This window comes from Haemaphysalis longicornis, unplaced genomic scaffold, assembly GCF_048455015.1.
Source record: "Haemaphysalis longicornis isolate Haplotype H1 unplaced genomic scaffold, Haemaphysalis longicornis Haplotype H1 scaffold_5, whole genome shotgun sequence".
In the NCBI taxonomy this organism is placed as follows: Eukaryota; Metazoa; Arthropoda; class Arachnida; order Ixodida; family Ixodidae; genus Haemaphysalis; species Haemaphysalis longicornis.
This window is the reverse complement of record NW_027526385.1, coordinates 52,318,480-52,338,439: the sequence shown is the minus strand read 5'-3', so window position 1 is coordinate 52,338,439 and position 19,960 is coordinate 52,318,480.

Genomic DNA, 19,960 nt, shown 5'->3' with positions numbered 1-19,960 from the left:
TGCACAAATTAATGCATCTGTTTTTTTTAATAGCATAGTTCTGCCGTATAGCCTTATCAGCTCTGCTCAGCGTTCATAAAAGAAGCTGTAGTCAGCACTGATGAACCTGGACTCTCTGCGACCATTTTCAGAGGAGAAGATACTGTGCCGCTGGCCCTCTCTGTCATCCGCTCAGAAGGCGGCTAAGGAACTTTTACGCTTTCTACGGGCGGCGAACTTAAACACCAGTCTACAGGCTGAACGCCTCCAATGTCAATCAGTGTCAGTGCTTCAGCGCTGGGCATACGTATCTACTCCAACTTTTCTTCGTTCTTTCTTTTCTCTTTTCTGCCTATGTTCCCTTTCCAACGTACAAGATAGCAAACTAGGCTCTAGCCAGGTTAACTTTCCTGCCTTCATTCTACACCCTTCCTAACTCAGCGTTCATGGCGTGATCTTTCGTGTGCTCCTCTACTCGCCAGTTCACGTGCGTTCACGCTTGAAGCGGGGAGCACGGACGCCGAGTTCGGGCTACAGACGCCGAGTTCGCGAAGCCGGTTGTCGTGGGTTCTAGCGCGTGCTAGAACCCGTGCTAGCTTTCACATATGTGAAAGCCTGCGGACAAAACGATCCGGGCCTGCCAGTCATGGAGAACTTTCAAAGGTAAGTTCGGATATCCATGTGATGTGCAACAGCCGAGTATCCGAAGAAGGGAGAGGAGACGCCAGCTCTGCTGTTTCTCCAGGCCCCAAAGAAGTTTTTCCAATCCAATCCAATCCAATCTCCAGCCTTTCACCACTAGTGCTATAGTGCCTAGAATTAGTGCAGGCTGCGCCAGTTTTTCCTTGGCCACGCACAAGCCCTACAGGTCTACGACTTGTGCACAAATCATTGTCTTTTGGGTAATAGACGAAGTCACCCGCAGCTTCAAGCAGCGCTATGGATGACGACGTGAAGGCAAAGCATCTTAATAAAGTTTGACATTGTGGAACCCGCCTCATAGTCATACACGTGAGCACGTATGTTATTTTTCCTCTTTGATCGGCGCAGGATATTAGCCCCCTATTGCTGTCTGTTAAACTCCGGGGCTTCTTTACAAATATATCATACAGGTATTTAAAAGGAACAGCCAAATAGGGGTAGAGTTATATCAGCAGATAGTTTGCGTTACTCTGCAGTACGGCAAACCCCAACGCCCAGCTGAGCAAGCCTAAAATTTGTACTTGACCGCGTTTGCCCCGAACCAAACTCCTAAACTATAGACTCGACCGAAAGAAGCCTTAATGAGAGAGCATCCTGCCATTACGTTAGGCCCTTAGATCTCATCGTCAGGCTCCTAAAATTTGTACTTGACCGCATTTGCCCCGAACCAAACTCCTAAACTATAGACTCTACCGAGAGAAGTCTTAATGAGAGACCCGTAGATCTCATCGTCAGGCCCGTAAAATTTGTTCTTGACCGCATTTGCCCCGAACCAAACTCCTTCCTAAACTATACACTCTACCGAGAGAAGTCTTAATGAGAGACCCGTAGATCTCATCGTCAGGCCCGTAAAATTTGTACTTGACCGCGTTCGCCCCGAACCAAGCTCCTAAACTATACACTCTACCGAGAGAAGTCTTAATGAGAGACCCATAGATCTCATCGTCAGGCTCCCTCTTACAGCCCCCCTCGAACAAAGCTGCCGTCGCTGCACAGGCTGGCGGCCCGTCTCCTCCTAGCGCCCGCCGTGGATCCAGGACGTGCCACCATCCGTGGGGCTTCGCTCGGTCTCTTCGCCCCGGAGCCCAGCCTCCTTTGCTCGGCGTCGCGCGAACACAGAGGCGGGAGGAAGAGAAAGAACCGGTCAGACCCGAAAGGCGGGCGAGGGGGTCCACGTGGAACAGCAGCAGAAGCAGCGAGGTCAGCCGCCGCCGCCGCCTGCCCTGGCACGCTCGCTGACGCCGCGACCGACGCCGCTGCCGCCGCCAGCGGCCGAGAAAGGGTCAACGCTCCGGCACGCGCAATGCCCAGAGCGGGCCGCCCGGTCCACTCGGCCGCTGGACGCCGTTGGGCCCACTCCTCCCTCCCGGGCCGCCGTGCCTCCTGGGAGGACAGGTCTTCTCATGGGAACAAGGCGGTGGCGGCGGCGGCCGCTGCCCGGACAGGGCACTTCTTCCAGAAGCCGACGACCTCGGCCATCGGCCCGGCGTTCCACGCCCGTCTCGGCAGCTGGTACGGCTACCGCCGGCTCTCCTCTTCCGCCTTCTTGAACGGAGGGCCCTGAGGTATGTTGAAAGCTCTCTGGGAGGTTTGGGTAGCGGGCAGAGCGTGTAGGACGTCTGGGCTATGCGTGTAACTGCCATGATTTAAGTTTAGCTGATAAGGAGAGATTTTAACTGTCTTCAAAGTTGATCCTACGGTTCCCGTTTCTGCCAGGTTGTTGTAGAATTCGCGCCAGGCGACTCCGTAGGTTTGAAATTGTCTTTAACCCAAGGAAGACGTTTCGCGCAGTATGTACGACTCTGTTTAACCACAAAAGGATAAAGAACGGCGTTCAGTTGGGTTCGAAGAAACTGTAAATAGCTCCCAAAATTCAGACTTCGCAACGTTAGCGTTAGCTTGAGGCTTCGGCGTTAACGTGGCAGCTGTCAGCCGCGTTCGGAAGACGCTGAACTTTCAATCAAAGGAGGAGCAGAAATGCGCCCAACGGAAGAAATGAAAGCTGGAACTATGCGAACCTTGAAGAGAGTACAAGAGGCTCATTGAGGTCGTGCATGCAGTATAGGACATTGACCGGGACAATGACACCAAGGCGCTGGCAGCGGATAGTTAACTCGAAGCGATTGGTCAAAGCAACGTTGTGGATGTATAAAACACGGATAGCACTCGGGAAACTTCTGCAGTTCGATTTTCGTAGAATTTTATCAGACTTTCCGTTTAGCTTCAGTATGCGGGCAGCGTGTATGTGGTGGCCTTAGGATAAATGCGTTGCTGCAATAGAGTGAAGAAGAGAAGCCCAGGACGCCTACCATCTGGAAGTTGAAAAGAACAACTGGGTTCATTTGGACATAGTGACCACGCCGAAAGAAGCCTGTTTCTGTAAGAGTTTGAAGCAGCGGAAATTAAGCCTACCGAAATTACTGCCACTCCTGGGGCACATATTATTAGTAGCATGAGAAGCCTAAATGTCACTGACCCGAACATGGTTCTCATATACGGCCAAACCAGAATCAAAAGGACGGAAGAAGTTTTGACGGAAGAAACGATCATCAAAAAAGGGCACTGTCCTCTTGCCGAGTTCTTGTCTTTGTTGTTTTGGTAAACTTTTAGTAAAGAGTCAATGGGGTTTTAACGTAGTAGGATTTTGATGTTAGGCGCATGTAGGAAGGACATCGTTGCCGGTGTTTAACATTAGGAGCGCACCGAAAAGTTCGTTGCACAAACGTGAAGCTAACAGCCCTGGTAGAGGTGGTCAGTTTACTGGACAGGATAATTGCCGTGCGGGGTCTGGGATTCGCCATGACCGCAACTTTGGCAGAAAAAAAAAAACTTCGAAAGGGCTGAAGCCACCTGATAAATTTAATGGGACAGACAACGGATTTTTGTGGATTGCATGCCGTCTAGCTCATATGAAAGCCAGCGTTTTATATAGTGGGGTAACCGCGAGAAATTTTTAAACAAACAGGCGGAAATAATTTTAATTTTGCACTAAAATTTCTGAAAGCTGAAAGGTGGCGACACGTAGTGTCGAAACGTGACACTACGTTACATGTCCAAACAACTCCACCGATTTCAACGCGTTATTCAAGAACCACGTGAAGTAATTAATAAGAAAGGTTGCACATTAGTGCCGTTTTAGGCAGGGACAGGATTTTAAATAACTTTTTTAATCTCACGTGCAGTTAAAAGTGTGTTTCCGCACGGCTGAATGTCATGGTTGCCAGCATTCCTTCATACTTGACAAAAATCGGTTGTCTGTCCCTTTAACATCTTGCTCGGCATCGTTTGTGGGCTCAATGTTTATGCTGTGGTTATGTTGCTTTTGAAAGCTATAACGCTCAGCTAAACGGAAAGCGTTTAGCTATAGTTTAAAAGAAGGCAGCTCGATCTTAAACATCGACTACCGCGACACTGGTGCGCAACTGGGGCAGTTAAAAATGACCTTCCCGCTGAAAGGGAGAAGTTCGTTGACCCGAGAAGCAGGATCTTACCTGAATGCAGCGTCGTGGCCAATCTCTTCAGGGAAGCCCGTTATGGCCGCGAGCGGTCTGGAGGTGAACTGGAATTTTCCCCTTACACTGGGCCACTGGATAAGGCTTGCTCAGCTGTACGCAGGAGATCGCTTGTTCGATTCCCAGCCGCGGAGGACGTATTCCTGATTACGGGGAAAACACGGCTCGTAGCCACAGGTGTAAAAGATTTTAGCGCTCTTTGAAAATCCGTTGTCCTCCATTACAGCACGTCCAGATGTGGCTTTAGCATGCTACGACACAATTTCAGCAACTGGTTTCGGGTTGTCCGATAACCTGTTGTGCGGACGCGAAGCCTTAAGGTCAATATAGTATCGACAAGGGCAATTTCATGCAGGGCTAAAGATAATGGATATCTAGTTATAAAATCACCGGGCTTGTGGATGCAGAAAATGACCACATTGACGCCCTTATTGTGTGATACGTAGTAGTCTTAACTTAGCAGAAAAAAATTATGCTCGTACAATAATCGCGGAAAGAGATGCAACCGGCGTTATTGGTGGCACGCTATAACTTTGACTCAAGAAGGAGTGCGAAGAAAGGAGACGGGGCTTCTAGGGTTTCTATGTGCATGGCAATGACAACACTCGTTTCTTAAGGACTACACATTAGCGGCCGATGCGTATATGTTTGCTGAAATTTGCCACGTCTCAGCAGCTGTCTACGTTGGAAAGCACGGTAACCACGGAACCGCTTACTCGTTTATTGTACGCTAGATAAATCATTACACAAGCTCCGTATATGTCGGTTAAATGAGTAGCAGTGTTCGCGTACAAAATGCAACCAAAGCAAAAAATGCACAGGTTTTGTTTTTTCCCTCTGCTTGTACCGTTTGTCGAACCGATGCCAAGAAAAACTCTGAGGCACCCTACTACAACGTTTATAGAACCACGTTGCCCTACTCCACGAGCGTTCCAAGCGGAACGTGGATCTCACCTAGTGGAATCTTTCGTTGCTATTGGCGTTTGATTACTTAAATGTTGCCAGGAGGTAGTGCTGGCAACAGCAGGCGACAGTTTTCTGGCGTTAATGTAGTATTACCAAGCATCCATGAATTTTTTAATAAAGGAACACTGCAAATATCACTTATGTATTGATTCGCTGCCTTATATTTCCGTAATGTGTTGTTCTTGTTCGACAATGTTGAAAAGTATGAACATTGACACCGGACTTGGACGTTTAGTTTTGGCTGTGAGTATATAAGACTATTGCGCAGCGTTCATTTCACTTTGGCCGGGTGGCTGAATCGAGTCACAGACAGACAGACATACAGACAGGCCCAAATTTCTGCGTTTAAGTAGCCCAAGAAAGGCTATCGTCCTTGAAAACTCTATGAATAAGCGAGGCGCAGAAAAAGACACGCCAATAAGACCTCAAACCGAGAACGTCTCCCCATGCACCTCGCGACAGTATTGGCTGCGGTTCACGCTTTTCTTGTTTCTATTAATACGAATTCGAAAGGACCGTGACAATTCGCTCTTATTACGAGAAGTTGCTCATAGAAAGTATTTTTCGTCTTCACAATGAAATTCATCCTAAACGAGTTTGTCAGAACAAGAATCTTCTGCACTTGACATATAATGTTGAACGAAGCTCTGACCAGTTACCCCGTAGCTCTACACGGGTGTACCTAGCCATAAATTTGCAATCTCATTGGAAACGAAGGAGTACTACAGCGATTTCACAAAGACGGAACACTATGGCATTCACTGCAAGCTCTACCTGCATATCTCATCATTTGTAAAGTTCGCGGCTTCGACGAACCTCATCATGCAATAAGGAGTGCTTTCAATAGCAGGTACGCTGCCGCTTGAGCTTTCCTATTTTCGCAAAAAAAAAAAAAGCGTGGAAGATTCAGTCAGCTGTAATTGAAAAATGAGACAACAGCGGATACGTCGTCCGACTTCACGAAGGGCACACTCATTTCAGAAGTCAAGGGTTTGCGATGTTTAGCATATGAAAACAAGTTCGAAATGCCAAGTAGGTCGCAGGACCGCTGAGCGCCTATTCTCAAGTAACCCCTTTTCCTTTTGAAGATGGCCAAGCGAGGTCAGGAATTTGAATAACCAGTTTTCTTCCAACAAAGGAAGGTAACGAACTCGCAAGCAACCTCTGGTGTTTTCCGCTCACGAAAGGTATATACCAGGGCCAGCGCATTGTATTTCGTCAGCGCCTCCGCGTTCCCAATAGTATCGGAATATTACCACGGCAGTAATCATCTCACGACAAAGCAGGCCCGGCAACAGCGAATAGCTTTTTACCCGTTTGTAGTGAATAACGCTAAAAGTCAGGTCGCTCGGAAATTGTGGGTTGAAGCTTCATAAAACCCGCTACGTGAGTCGGAGTTCAACAGCTGCGCCCACGAGGGTTTTTGATGGCGTTTCATCGAAATCCTTTTATGTTGCCGCATTCAAACACTACTCACGTGGTTTCGGTTAAAGAAAAGAGACAGGCGATTTTTGGTATGGCGTATGAATGACTTGTTAGCATATGAACGTGCCGTAAATCCTTGATTATTTCCTCGCATTTCGCAAATAACCTCCCGGTTGATCTTGTGCGCGGAAGACCTTAGAGCTGAACCCGTCCGCTCATCATCGATCGCGTAGCTTTTGACTCAGTCTGTATAACCAATTCGAATTTTATGGTGTGTATACGCGAAGAAGAACATGCCTTTATTGAACTTTGGGCAAGCCTACCTTATTCTTCACAGCGCGTTGCTTCGTAAAAGCGGTTGTTCAGCACTTCTGCTGCCGTTTTCTTTGGTGTGTTAAGCGGCGAGTACTCCATGTTATTACTGACAACGTGACCTCCGAACTCGAAGAGCAAATTAGTTTGCCCTGTAACTGGTGCCCTGCGCGGGTTCTGCTCATGAAAAACTTACAGCGAATAGCGAATAGATGGGATGGCAGCACGAGCAACGGGTTACGTGCAACGGTGAAAAGTTTGCACTTTGCCGAAGGTTAAGGCGAGGTAGTTCCTTTGTTACCTCCATAGGCGTGCAGCGTCATCCGTGGGAAATGAATCTAAGTAACTTAGGCTTTTGAAGTTCCCAACTCTCCCAGACACCCACATACACACGCACGTACACACGTACACACGCACACACGCACGTGTACATACATATGTACATATGCATGCACGTACGCACGCGCACAAACACGCACACACGCACAAAAGACTGCAGCCTAACGAACTGTCTTGGATGATAATAGCAACTTCCTGACAAATTACTTAGCGTAAGCGATGACGTGGAACTACGGAACGCCAAAGAGAAATGGTCGTAGTATTGCCAGTCGGCCGGTGACAAGAAAATAGAGGTTCTCCACAAGAGTGCGTCAAAGCTGGGAACGTTCTTTTTAGGCCGACTATTTGATAGATTAATTAACTTCAGACATTTATTTATAAACCGACAGCTAGCCGTCCTTAGCAATGCCTAAACGCTGAGTTTTATATTTACCTCCAGTTTCCAAAGGTAGACCATTACAAGTGTGGATCAAGTGCTAAAAAGGAGCACGTTTCTATGCTGCCGAACTCACGGCTATTCACCTAAGAATGAGCAACATTTTTTTTTTCTGTAAATTCAATCGTTTTTCCGACGTCGCACAGCAGCTTTGGTGCACAGCTTTGAGCCACTAGCGTTAAAAAAACGCACTGACGTCCAGCAGCGCAATTGGCATTCCGCCTCCGTCAGCCTACAACCAATATTAAGATCTGATAGACGCGGCCTCGATTTCACGTCGTACGCAGCGGTGACTAACGGTTCAATTTCCAGAAACAAACAAACAAAACACTTTCCTCGGGCACACGAGAGCGGAGACAGCCCTGACGTTTCAAGGATTCCGCGAAAGCTCCAGGGCTTCAGCGAAGCCACCGGCGCAAAGGATTCCTGCCGGGCCACGCGAAGGCCATCTGTGTCCTCGTATTCACCTCCGTCCCCAAATTTGTCACGTGCAATGTGGGCCACAGCAAGAGCGTCACCGCCTCCCGGGACCTGTTCGCAATTACGGAGACAGGAGGACCGCCGCCGTGCTCCAGGCGGTGACCTCCAGTCGTTGAGCGAACCGGAGGCAACTTGCGAAGGAAACCCGTTCTTTCCACTCCGTCCCTGCTTCCCCCTCTCTCCTCACCTATTTGTCCATTTGTCGACGTACCCGTCGTCCGAAAACCGCGATAAAGAAATTGGGGCCGAGCGAGATGCGCGGTGGCCGGACAGCGGCGTTGGCGTACAACCCACGTTCTGCGCCCATGCAAGCCTCCGTTACGGACACCAAACACCATACGGAGTAGAAGGCTTTCAGCTCGCATTCATCCGCAAACCTGTTCTATTCGATCTATTTCAGCGTGGTTTTAAATGAGTGGCTACCAAAGTGGAAGTTGGAAATGAACCAATCACACTGGTACCTTTTAGAGGACAGTGCTCAACATCCTGTCAGAATATACGTAGGCTTCTTTGTATAGGAGGTGTACTACGCATTGGTCAGGCGGCCTTTGCCGAGCGACCTTCTGTGAAATTCCCGCAAGGCCGTCTAAGGGGGTGTGTGTCTAGGCAGGAAAGGAGGCGAAATGAGGGCGACCAAAGGTCTGGTCTCTGTCGAGAAGACTACTTTAATTTCCCACTGACGAGCCCTGGAGCGGTATTCTCGTGTTTGTCCGTTTTGAAAACGTACGTTTTGCGTCCGTTTTATCGTGACGTACATCCAGTTTTAGGTGGACTTTGGATTGACTTTTGCGCCACTGTTCTTGTAAACACACCTTAAACTACTAAACCTATTTAAGCTATCTTTCATGTGTTTATTGTACCGCCAGCGAACCAACAACGAGGCCACAAAAAATCGTCTGCTCCCAATCGTCTGCTCCGAGAAGCCGCCGCTCATAGCTCCGCCGTGCTTGCATGGCGCCACATCCGGGTGTTCGCTTTTAGCCAGACAAGCCTTGCTTAAAACGGACACGTTTGAAACAGGCACAAAACGGACAAAACACGAGAATACCGCCCCTGTTGCATGCATCGGCGTCCGTTTGGGTTGGGACGTGAGCACTAGTATAGCTAGGCATCGTTTGTTTCCTTGTTTACCACAAAGAATCAAGGTGCAGACAATCGAAATTTTGAGGTATTGTGTTAACCAGGCATCGAAGTCAGAGAATGGACAACTCACGGTATTGGCGTCCAGATGCACGTAGCACCAGAGAGTACGGCAAGTAAGTCAAGCACAAGTCTTGGCTCTTATTAGTTAAAGGCACTGGAAGATGAATTTTGGGAAAGACAAACATTCAATGTAGGCAGACGGCGAAACATTCAGCTGCGCCTATATGAAGAAAAGAAATGCTGTATCTGACCTAAGCTATTTTTGTTGACTCTGACTTAACGTAGCCAATGCTTGTGTGGCGTTTGAGAAAGAATTGATGGTTTCAAAGGAGATGTGGTAAAGGCGCCCCGACCTAGATTCAATATGCAAGAAGGAAAGGACCCGAAAAGATGTCATTTGCTGTACTTTCAGTGGGCTTGGAAATTCGATGTCACGAGCTCTATAAGGTCAGTCAGTGGAGTGATGTTGCTCCTGAAATTATTATTCTGGCAATCATCATACTTCCAAGTGCAGAACACCCGGGTTAAAAAATCCTCAAGAGAATTCAGACGTAGTTCCTCCGTCACAAAAGTAACGGGTTTTCGCTAGTTATGGCTCCTAGGACAACTTCCCGGATCCGGCAGTGTCTCTGTCTTCAGCTGGTATACTCGCAGCGAATGCAGATCAGAAAAAAAGTTGATGAAGCCGTGACAAAGTGTGTAAATCGTACATTTAAGGAAGAACAGCGAACAAGCAAGTCAGTTACACTTTCAGATCTGTACGGCTTGGTCTTCACTCACTTGGTGTGCGGGTTGTACGAACATCATCTGTCCTGAGCACTCATACGCAATTGCCCGCAGGATTCTAGGCTTCGTGAGCAGTGTTTGTTCAGATACACCTGTTCCTTGAAGCTGAAATTTTCCGTCCCGAGTGATGGGAACAACGTGCAATGCCTTAATCACTAAACCTTTGTCGCCTTCGATTAGTGTGATAAAAAAAGCCACGTCTCAATCCAGTCATAAGACGATGATTAGTCGTAAGACCAGTCATACGACCACGAATCTAGTCATAAGACGACGTCTCAATCCAGTCACAAGGGTTTATTAGATGCGACTGCATCTCATTCACTCGCCTTGTCCCTGCATTCGGCGTCGTCGGCGTTGTTGTCGGCGTCCACCCCTCCCCCATTCTCCTCGCCGCGTGAGCTGCGCTCTCCGCCGCTCACCCCCTCTCCTCTCCGATAGCGAACACTCTCTCGCGAAAGGCATTGGATTGGACTCGAATGAATTGGCTTGGCTTGGCTTGGCTTGGATTTGGATTGGATTGGATTAAACTGGATTGTGTTGGATTGTGTTGCGTCATCGCCGCGGCAGACGCACTGGCGCCGGCGCGTCCCCTCACCGTTATGCGCGCTATAAAACGCGGTGCCTGCGCCGCTCCGCTCCATCGTTCCAGCACCGTTCCTCCGCTGACCAATGCTGCAACATGAACCCCCTATGCGTCGCATCTACACAGGGGTTCCCGCGAGGGGAGGTGGGAGTTTTTGCATAAAACTTCCGCTACCAGAAGTCGTTGCTTCTCATAGGAGCCCAGGTTTTCAGGGCCCTAAAGAGGAAACTAACCCACCCAGAAACTCAGTGCCTCCGTGCTCCTACCCACCCCATACTTTTCACTGATCACATGTTTTCCTCCTCCAAGCGTGATGGCGTTTGATGGCGTACTGCTAAGGGTATACATAGAGCGGAATTATTTGACTCGGCCTTGGTAGCCCTGTTCTTCTCAGCACGGCTACGTCAGCAACGCTGTGCATCGGCTAGCGTGAGACGAATTGCTTTGCTTCTCTCGTTGCCACGAGTGAAGTGAGGAAGGTCAAAAGGGTCGGACCATCACTAGGGAAAAAAAGAGACTAATTTTTTTTCTCGATGCTGGTGAACGGGAACGTGCTCTGAATGCGCTGAGGTTGTGAATCATACCACTTGGCTTCCCGTGGCGCTTTAACGGTGTATACCGGTCTAGCTGCTGCATGTGCTTGGAAGAAATATTTGGGGCCATTTGTACAAAGTTTCAGTGCAGACATGTATGAATCGTAGGTGGAAGTAGAGACAGTCAGCGGAGCAGTTTTTTGGAAAAGGTTAGAAGTCTGCTCAAACATGCACGGTTTGTGCTATTTTGGGAGAGATTAGAATAACCTTATCGGTATTCCGTTCCCGATGTCTCGGAGGCAGTACCAATAATTGATTTTGATTGATTGTAGGGTTTAACGCGCCGACGCAACGCAGGCGATGAGGCGCGCCGTAGTGGAGGGCTCCGGATTAATTTTGACCACCTGGGGATCTTTCACGTGCGCCGAAATCTCGTACACACGGGCGTTTTTGCTTTTCGCCTCCATCAGAAAAGCGGCCGCCGCGGCCGGGAATCGAACCCGCGACCCCGTGCTCAGCAGCGCAACGCCTTAGCCACTGAGCCACCGCAGCGGGTGTGTACCAATAATACGAGTTGGGGCATAACGATAAATTTTAAAAATCTGTTGCCCCTTTTATTTGCGGCTGTTATGCCGCACTATTCTGTATATTTTAACTGGCATTAGTCCTACACCATAAAAATGAATATAAGGATGCAGAAGGTGCAAGGAAAGAGATGTTCTTCAGCGCTAAGGACACATACATTTTGAATTATCAATATTCTTGTTATTTATTATTTGTTCATTTACAAAACCAAGTCAGGTTTCTTGCTAGACTGCTTTGTTTTCATTATTCATTTCTGAAATATTCTTCGGTGTTGTCAAACTTCTTTTGAAACCTTTTTTGTGTCTGCATTAAAAAAACAATGTAAAGTTTTTTGCTAGGTCGCATTATTTTCACAGCCCATTTCTGCAATGTTCTTTAATGTTTTGCAGAGCTCCCTTACCAAGTTTATTTATTTGTTCAGAAGCAAACCATATCAGGCTTTTTTGCCTTATTTTCTTTGCCGATTTGGGGAATGTTCTTGAGCGTTACGGGAGGTGTTGAGCGTTAGCATCGAGCGTAAAATGTTACTTGTATCGCCATTCTATGCAGCAGGTAGCTCTTGCGGGTTCCACAGAGGTGGGCGACATAGTTAGGCGTAATTATGGGCCGAAACGTTTGGCGACTAACCACACAATAACCATAGAGACATATGCAGTTATTAGGTTAAGTTACTATTCAAAAGAGAAGCTCGCTGTATACATAATATAACCATCATAAAACAGTACTGCTGCACTCCTGAGATCTACGACCAGTGTTAGAAAAAGTCAGTTATGCACGGGAACTAAAATACATACGCTTCAAAAGTTGTGCTTTACACTTGCTCCGCATGTGACGTATGCAGTATACATAGCTGCATATTTCGGTCAGAATTGATGTGTGGAGGAAGATCTGGGGTAATTCTCCTCCCATTCAGACGCGAATATTTGAGGAGAATAACCCTGCACCTTTCACCCCGATGACCATGACGATGACGCTGCGACCTACTTGCGTATGAACACACGTTTGCGCTAGCCAAGCCTGCATCAGATCCCACGAGAAAGCACAATTTTGATACACAAACGTTTGAGGAAAATGCCATGGACTCTTCACCGCGATGACGGTGCCACTGGGGACGCCGGGACGTACTCACATTTGAACAAACGTATGCGCGCGCCGAGAGTACATCATATTCCGAGATAAAACAGAATTTCGAGACACGGGGAAAAAGCAGAATGGGAAACGAGAGCGATTGTGGGCTGACCATGCTCGACCGACATGAGCGAGAGAGGATCACGGGAAGGGAGGAGTGCGTTCCACGGAGGAACAGACAACGATTCCGGTTCTTGGCGCTGAGCCGCATCGGAGCATCGCCTGCTGCCCGCAACATGCAGAAAGAAAGGAAAGGGTTAAAAAAAGAGAGAAAAGAAGGAAGGAAAGGGAGAACAAAAAATTGGAAAGAAAAGAAACAATCCTCTCACGCCATGGGCATGACAGCGGCCGCGGAACAAGGGGTGAAAGACATGCGCTGTGGCAAGGGATGCACACTTTCTTATCCTTGTTTCTTTTTCTTCCTCCGCGGAAAGGTCCGGCTGTGGCGACTCCAACCAGTTCCAGCTATGCCTACTGCGTGCACAATCCCTCCGTGCGACGCCTCGTGGTCGACCCAGGACGGACCGGCATCCGAGGATAAATGTCGATAACGCGGTGAGTACCTACCACGTGTTTTTTATTTTTTTTTCGATTTCTGGCAGCAGTGTTTTCCTTGCGTGTGCGCCTTCGTGTCCGCAAAATTCGCTGATCAGTCTTCCGTCAGTACCGTGCGTGCCTCCGTGTCGGAACTCCGCTCGCCGAACCGTGCCGTCGCATAACGGGACAGACTGCTGCTGTGTTATTCTGAGCAGGTTACAGTTGTGCCGTTACTGTCGCAACGTTGCGGGCGTTTCCGAACCAAAGCAGCACGGCAAAAACCTTTCCATGCCATAAACAGGCCTTTTCTGTTATTCGTGGTGGCCGGATTGTGACGTCACAGACTGTCGTTTTGTCTGGAGGTTGAAATGTTTGTAGGTCAACACAAACAACTTCAGCGTTACTGTTGTAACATGAAACATTGTACACACACGTAGGCACACACGAACACACACACATACGCACATGCACACACTAGCTCTCTCTCTCTCTCTCTCTCTCTCTCTCTCTCTCTCTCTCTCTCTCTCTCTCTCTCTCTCTTGAAGCACGTACGCCACAAAATCATGAACAACACCTCTCAGAAACTTTTTTTGCAATGTTTTCGGCATTCCGCAGCCACGTTGCTTTGCTGGATGGAAGCACGTGGTAACTTCTAAATAACTTGTACATTTTACTTCAACTGAAAACCTCAAAACGAAAACAAAAAGAAATCATACCATTTGACCCCTACACTCATGCCCACGTGCTCGCCCATATTCACGACAGATTTGTATGGTCATCTTAAAAGGCGCACTTACAAACCCATCGTACAAGTAATCACTGGTGACTTCCCGTATATGGATAGAAGCTGCGAGTCACAGGTCAACCTCTTCAATTTCTTGCTGTCTTCCTTGCTTGCTCACTTACCAAGGTACATTTTACAGTTAATGCGCTTGACTTTTTTGCACTGGCCTTTGCACGAAACAAGAACAACATGAATGCTCCACGCGGGTAAATCTCGCCCCGCAGCTACCCTAAAGACACCGTTATAGCTTTCATTAGTATTATAATTTGTTTTCATCCGTTAATGCGAACAGTTAGAAATTCGTTCACCTTCTTTGTCACCTTGTTCAGAATTACCAATACATTTTGTTTGCAACACCCTACCCTTAGAAATCCACGCTGGACACAAAATGGCACAATTTTTCTTCCTAAGCAAGCAAGATGCATAGCATTTCTTGGATGTTTAGGTAAGCGTAAAATCAAATATCTATCGAGGAAAAAAAATCTGCTAAAACCTTGCACTGGATGTGGTGATGCAAGCTGAACAATTAATACGTCTTAACCGCTAATACAAACGTAATACAAAATGCAAACGCAAACGCCTTTCTCAAAATTTCAAGCAAGAATTTCTCAGTTTGTGCTGAAGAGCTGTGAACACTAAACTACTTCAAATTGAGGATCACTGCTACCTTTTGCAACTGTTCTGGCTTTCTTGCGGTGATAATTTAAGTTTCGTATCGGCGTCCTTGACTGCTCGCCGGGCTCATCAAAAGTCATCTTCGAAAGATGCTGAGGAAAGCGGCATGAACTTAAGGATTCTCACTAAGACACCAAAGAGTACTCAGGTCGCTCGACACTTGGCGTAACTTGCGTTATTATTCGCGATATACATATTAATCATCAAAAACAAATATAACGCTGCATAAATAAGGATAAGAATGACCTAAATTTTCACATGTTTTGCAGTAAATAATTTATTGTGGCTTACGCTTCTATTAAAGCTGCTAACTGTGGTTTGTCGATCTCAGCTCTGGTAACATAAGCAAGAAGCTCATTGAAATGTGTGATATGAATTAGAGCATGTAGATTAGCTACGAAGTGCTAGCTCTATGTGAAATCCTCAAACAAATCATAGAGAATGCATGAACGTAAAATGTAGTGTCGGTGCAGTCAAAGTACCGGTTGGGAATGGTGATGACAACAGAAGGAAACAAAGCATTGAATGACTCTGCTAGCGCGACAACTCTGCGTCATCAAGAGCTAGATGTGTATCGTCGGAGTAGTGTGCATACACAAGCTCGATAATTCAGGCTATCAGTAATAAAAAGAAACCCAGATAACCCAACCACCATCGCCCGCTAGAAATCAATAAGCGTGGCAATATTACTCCATCAATAAACCTATATACCAAGTCAAGGGTATGAAGGAAGCCCGTCTGGTCGGGATGCATTTTTATGAAGAAAGACCAGGACGCCGACCACAGGTTAGTTCGAGTTTAAAAGGAAATTAACGTTTCGGCTTCGACACGGAAGCCTTGGTCACAATAAAATCTTGAAGGGATTCACCCGGCTTGCACCGGAAATCATTCCTATGGAAAGGGGCGGCTACAAAAACGTAGGAACTTTTTTTTTTTTGCTAGTAACAGACGACGGAGCACACGCTGAATAGGAACGCCGGAAATCTGTCGCCAAGCCAATCTACGCAAGTTGCCTGCGCAGCGTTGTGAAACGTACTTAAGACGATTATTTACCTTCAAGATTTTATTTTGACCATGGCTTCCGTGTGCAAGCCGAAACGTTAATTTCCTTTTAAATTCGAACTAACTTGTGGTCGGATTACTGGTCTTTCTTCACCTATACACCAATAATCCTGTTCACCGTTCATAGCCGCTATGATGAGGAACCTCCGCGCCAAACCAGACCTTAGCCGACCATCGTCGCGGAAGATCCTGTTCGAGCGCACCCCATGAACCTCGCAGGCGTCCACTCGGTACGCGAGCGGGGCGCCTTTTCGTCAACGGCGGTCGCGGCGAAGGCGCGGCTGTTGAACCGGGCAGTGCGTCGGAGCATGGGCCTCGACTACCGCAGTCTTGGCCGACGCACGCGAGGAGGATGATGTGCAGCGCCGAAGGAAGAGGGGGGCGGGTCAACGTCCAGCCGGCCAGACACTGTAGTGAGGCGGCCGTGGCGGTGGAGTCCGGCTTTCCGGTGGCGCTGGCGAGGGGAGGGTCAATAGACGGGTCAAGAAGACGCCGTGATCCTGGAGGGAACGGCCTGGGCAAGCCTGCCGGTGGAACGATGCAAGAGAGGGGAAATGCACGAGTTTGAAGGAAATAAATGCAAGAGCAGGCACGGAAGGATTGCGGACTGAGTGTGGGAGAGGGCAAGGTTGGAAAAAGAGAGAAGGGCTGTCCGCTTTCGAGCGTCCAGGAACCTTGTAGGTACGTTTGAACCGTCGGCTGTGCATTTTTGTTCTGGTTCGGCGTGCGGAGCACCCTATACCATGCTGCTAGAAGACAGGCCGCGGTTGAGTGCGGTTCCTGCCAAGCGCTGATTTTAAACGCACGAAGAACCCGTAGTATTTTGAATGTAACTTTCTCGGCGGAAAGCGGTAGAGTGTGCTACCGCTTCACACCAACGGGGCACTTTTTTTTTTACAATAACCACTAAATTAAATATATTTCCCTCCTCAAACTACGTTCCGCCACATCCACAGGCCTTATTACAACGGATCCTACCAGAAGCATTCCAACCAGACGTTCCACCTTTACAAGCGTAAGTCGCTAAGAAGTTGTAATACGAAACAAATAAAACACGACAAAGAGATAAGAGTAGCATATCGTTGGTTACGGGATACTTCAAATAAAATTCGGCACACCTTACACCTAGGTAAAGTGCTTTAGAAACCTGCTATAGGTGAAACAAAAACAAAAGAGTGTTGAACCCGCCGCGGTGGCTCAGTGGCTAAGGCGTTGCGCTGCTGAGCACGAGGTCGCGGGTTCGATTCCCGGCCGCGGCGGCTGCTTTTCTGATGGAGGCGAAAAGCAAAAACGCCCGTGTGTACGAGATTTCGGCGCACGTTAAAGATCCCCAGGTGGTCAAAATTAATCCGGAGCCCTCCACTACGGCGCGCCTCATCGCCTACGTTGCGTCGGCGCGTTAAACCCTACAATCAATCAATCAATCAAAAGAGTGTTGAGAATGAGCTACCGAGAAAGGGGCTTACAGAGGACATTGCAACAGTCAAGAAAGAAGCTGCACCACTGAAGAAAGCAACAAAAAGAGAACAACGATACCATGTAAATTACTTGTACGAGTCTGGATGCCAGTTGATTTGTGGGACATCTCGACCAAAACCTAAAAGCAGGAGTATATGTCCTCGGCATTAGAAAAAAGCACAATCGTGTCTATATGTTGACAAATAAAAAAGTGGCGCCAAGAAAAAGATGTTTGAGAGCTAACAGACTAGATGGAAGTATTACTGCGGGACAGTTGTATGCATTTGCACTCAAGATATATTCATTAGACCGCGACAAACAATACAAAAATTTCGGACGAGAAATTCAAAACCTCCACAGGATTTAATCGATCTGTACAGAACATTACAGAATCCAGAGGCAAGATATTGAAAATCATAACTCGACAAGCTAGTTCAACTTAGCAAACAAATATTTAAAAATTTGGTGGCAAGGGCTCACAGCTGATATGGAAGGACTCAAAGCTTGTAACTGACAGACGAATTCCACCAGGACTCAGCGTCGAGTTGTTTCTTTTTACAACGGCTTTGAATGTCATCGCGGAGCATGTCCTCGAAATTTATGGCTACCTGTTTGCAGACGGCTGGCATAAATGTACACGTAACTTCGAAGCAGTGCGTGACCGAAATTTGATGACGACAGGCTGGTAGCACTTGTAGAGCGAAGTTCGAGCATCAGGGGAAGCAAACAAAGCACGTGACATGGATTACAAATGACTGGTACTACGACTACCAGGATTTATGATGGCATAACCAATTACACTACCTGTCTAAGATGCCCATGCAAAACGGTCCAAGAAACAGTAAGTGTGGATGAGGTTGCAAGAAGGTCACCAGCATAATAGCCCAAAGATAGAAATGTTCCAGGTGCACCCACTGAGAAGGTGGTCCGAGCAGTACTGACATATCAAGATCGAAGGACCATGGCAAGATTACTTGACACTGTGCCGAGCCAAAAAGCTTTAGGCGAAAGAAGCCATCAACGAAGTGATAGAAAAACAGCTAAAAATGACCGCGTATCTGCCCCTTTCGTTGCAAATGTCGACGAAAGACAATAGTCGACTTGCGCCCCTCCACAGTAAATGTCTTACTTCTCTTTCCGCTCACTTCTCATGCTGTTGCTCTCCTGTATCGTTCCTCCCAAGATAACACGCTACAGGTTTGCTCAAGTCAGTTTACATTTGCAGCGTTGCACTGCTCCAAGTCGCGTGCCTCGATGCCAGCGCTGCCGTACAGCGGAGACGCGCGTGAATCGAGGCACTCTACTACATCACTTAAAGAACCACGTTGCTCAACTCCACGAGCGTTTCAAGCGGAACGTGGAACCTATCTAGCGGAACCTTTCGTTACTGCTGCGGTTTGATTTCTTAAAATTCCGCCAGGAGCTGTAGTAGCACTGGCTACAGCAGGCGACGGTTTTCTGCAGGGGATGTAGTATTTCATTTGCTATCGCAAAAGTCAACCATCCATAAATTTTATAAAGGAACACTGCAAATGCCACTTACGTATTGATTTTCCACCTTATATTGGCGTAATGTCCTGTTCTTGTTCAACACTGTTGAGAAGTATGAGCAATGACACCGGACATAGACGTTTTGATTTGGCTGTGGGTACATAAGACTATTGCGCAGCTTCTGTTTTACTTTGGCCGGGTGGCTGAATCGAGTCACAGACAGCCAGGCAGACAGACAGACGGACAGACAGACCAAAATTTCTGTGTTTAAATATACCAAGAAAGACTATCGTCTTTAAAAAGTGTTCTGATCCACACAACGAGCGATTGCTTTCTAACGACCCCACCCAGTCGGCATCCAAGGAAGTGTGAATGTCACAAACACGGAAGTTGAAAGTCAAAAAAAGAAGGATAACCCGGGGGATTGGCGAAGTCATGAGGAACGGCAATATTGGTGGGATTCAAGGGCATGCCGAGGGAGGGTTATGGAAGAATAGGTGACAGAGAACGTACCGTAAAGAGGGCTTCCGAGCGAGAGAGAGACAGAGAGAGAATAACTTTATTTCTGACGAGGCTCAGTCCTAGCGAGTGTCCCTCAGGTGAGGGAGGCGCGCCAGGTAATCCTGAGCCCTAGTGGCGGTCAGGAGCTGTAGCTCGGGCGAGGAGCTCCCGGTCACCTCCAGCCAGGTAAACGGAGCGGGGGTAAACGGAGCGGGGGTAAAGAGGGGCATTCCCAAATGGCGTGTGGCGTGGTATCTCGAGCGCTACATGCCAGGCAGTTTGGGCGCGGATATAATGTGGGATAGATGTGGTGGAGGACGTGTCTGGTGGGGAGGGAATGGGTCTGTAATTGTCGCCATAATCTGTCCAAGGGTGAAGGAAGAGACGTGTGAGGGGGCGGTAGTTCTAGCCGCTCTAGGCGGTAATGTGTGGTAATGTCGCTAAAAGTAAGCAGGGGTTCGCGAGCGTTTCGTGCGCCGTGCTGTGAGACGTCCACGTCTGGTGCTCGGTAAATGAGTCCTCGAACGGCCAGGTGGGCCGTTT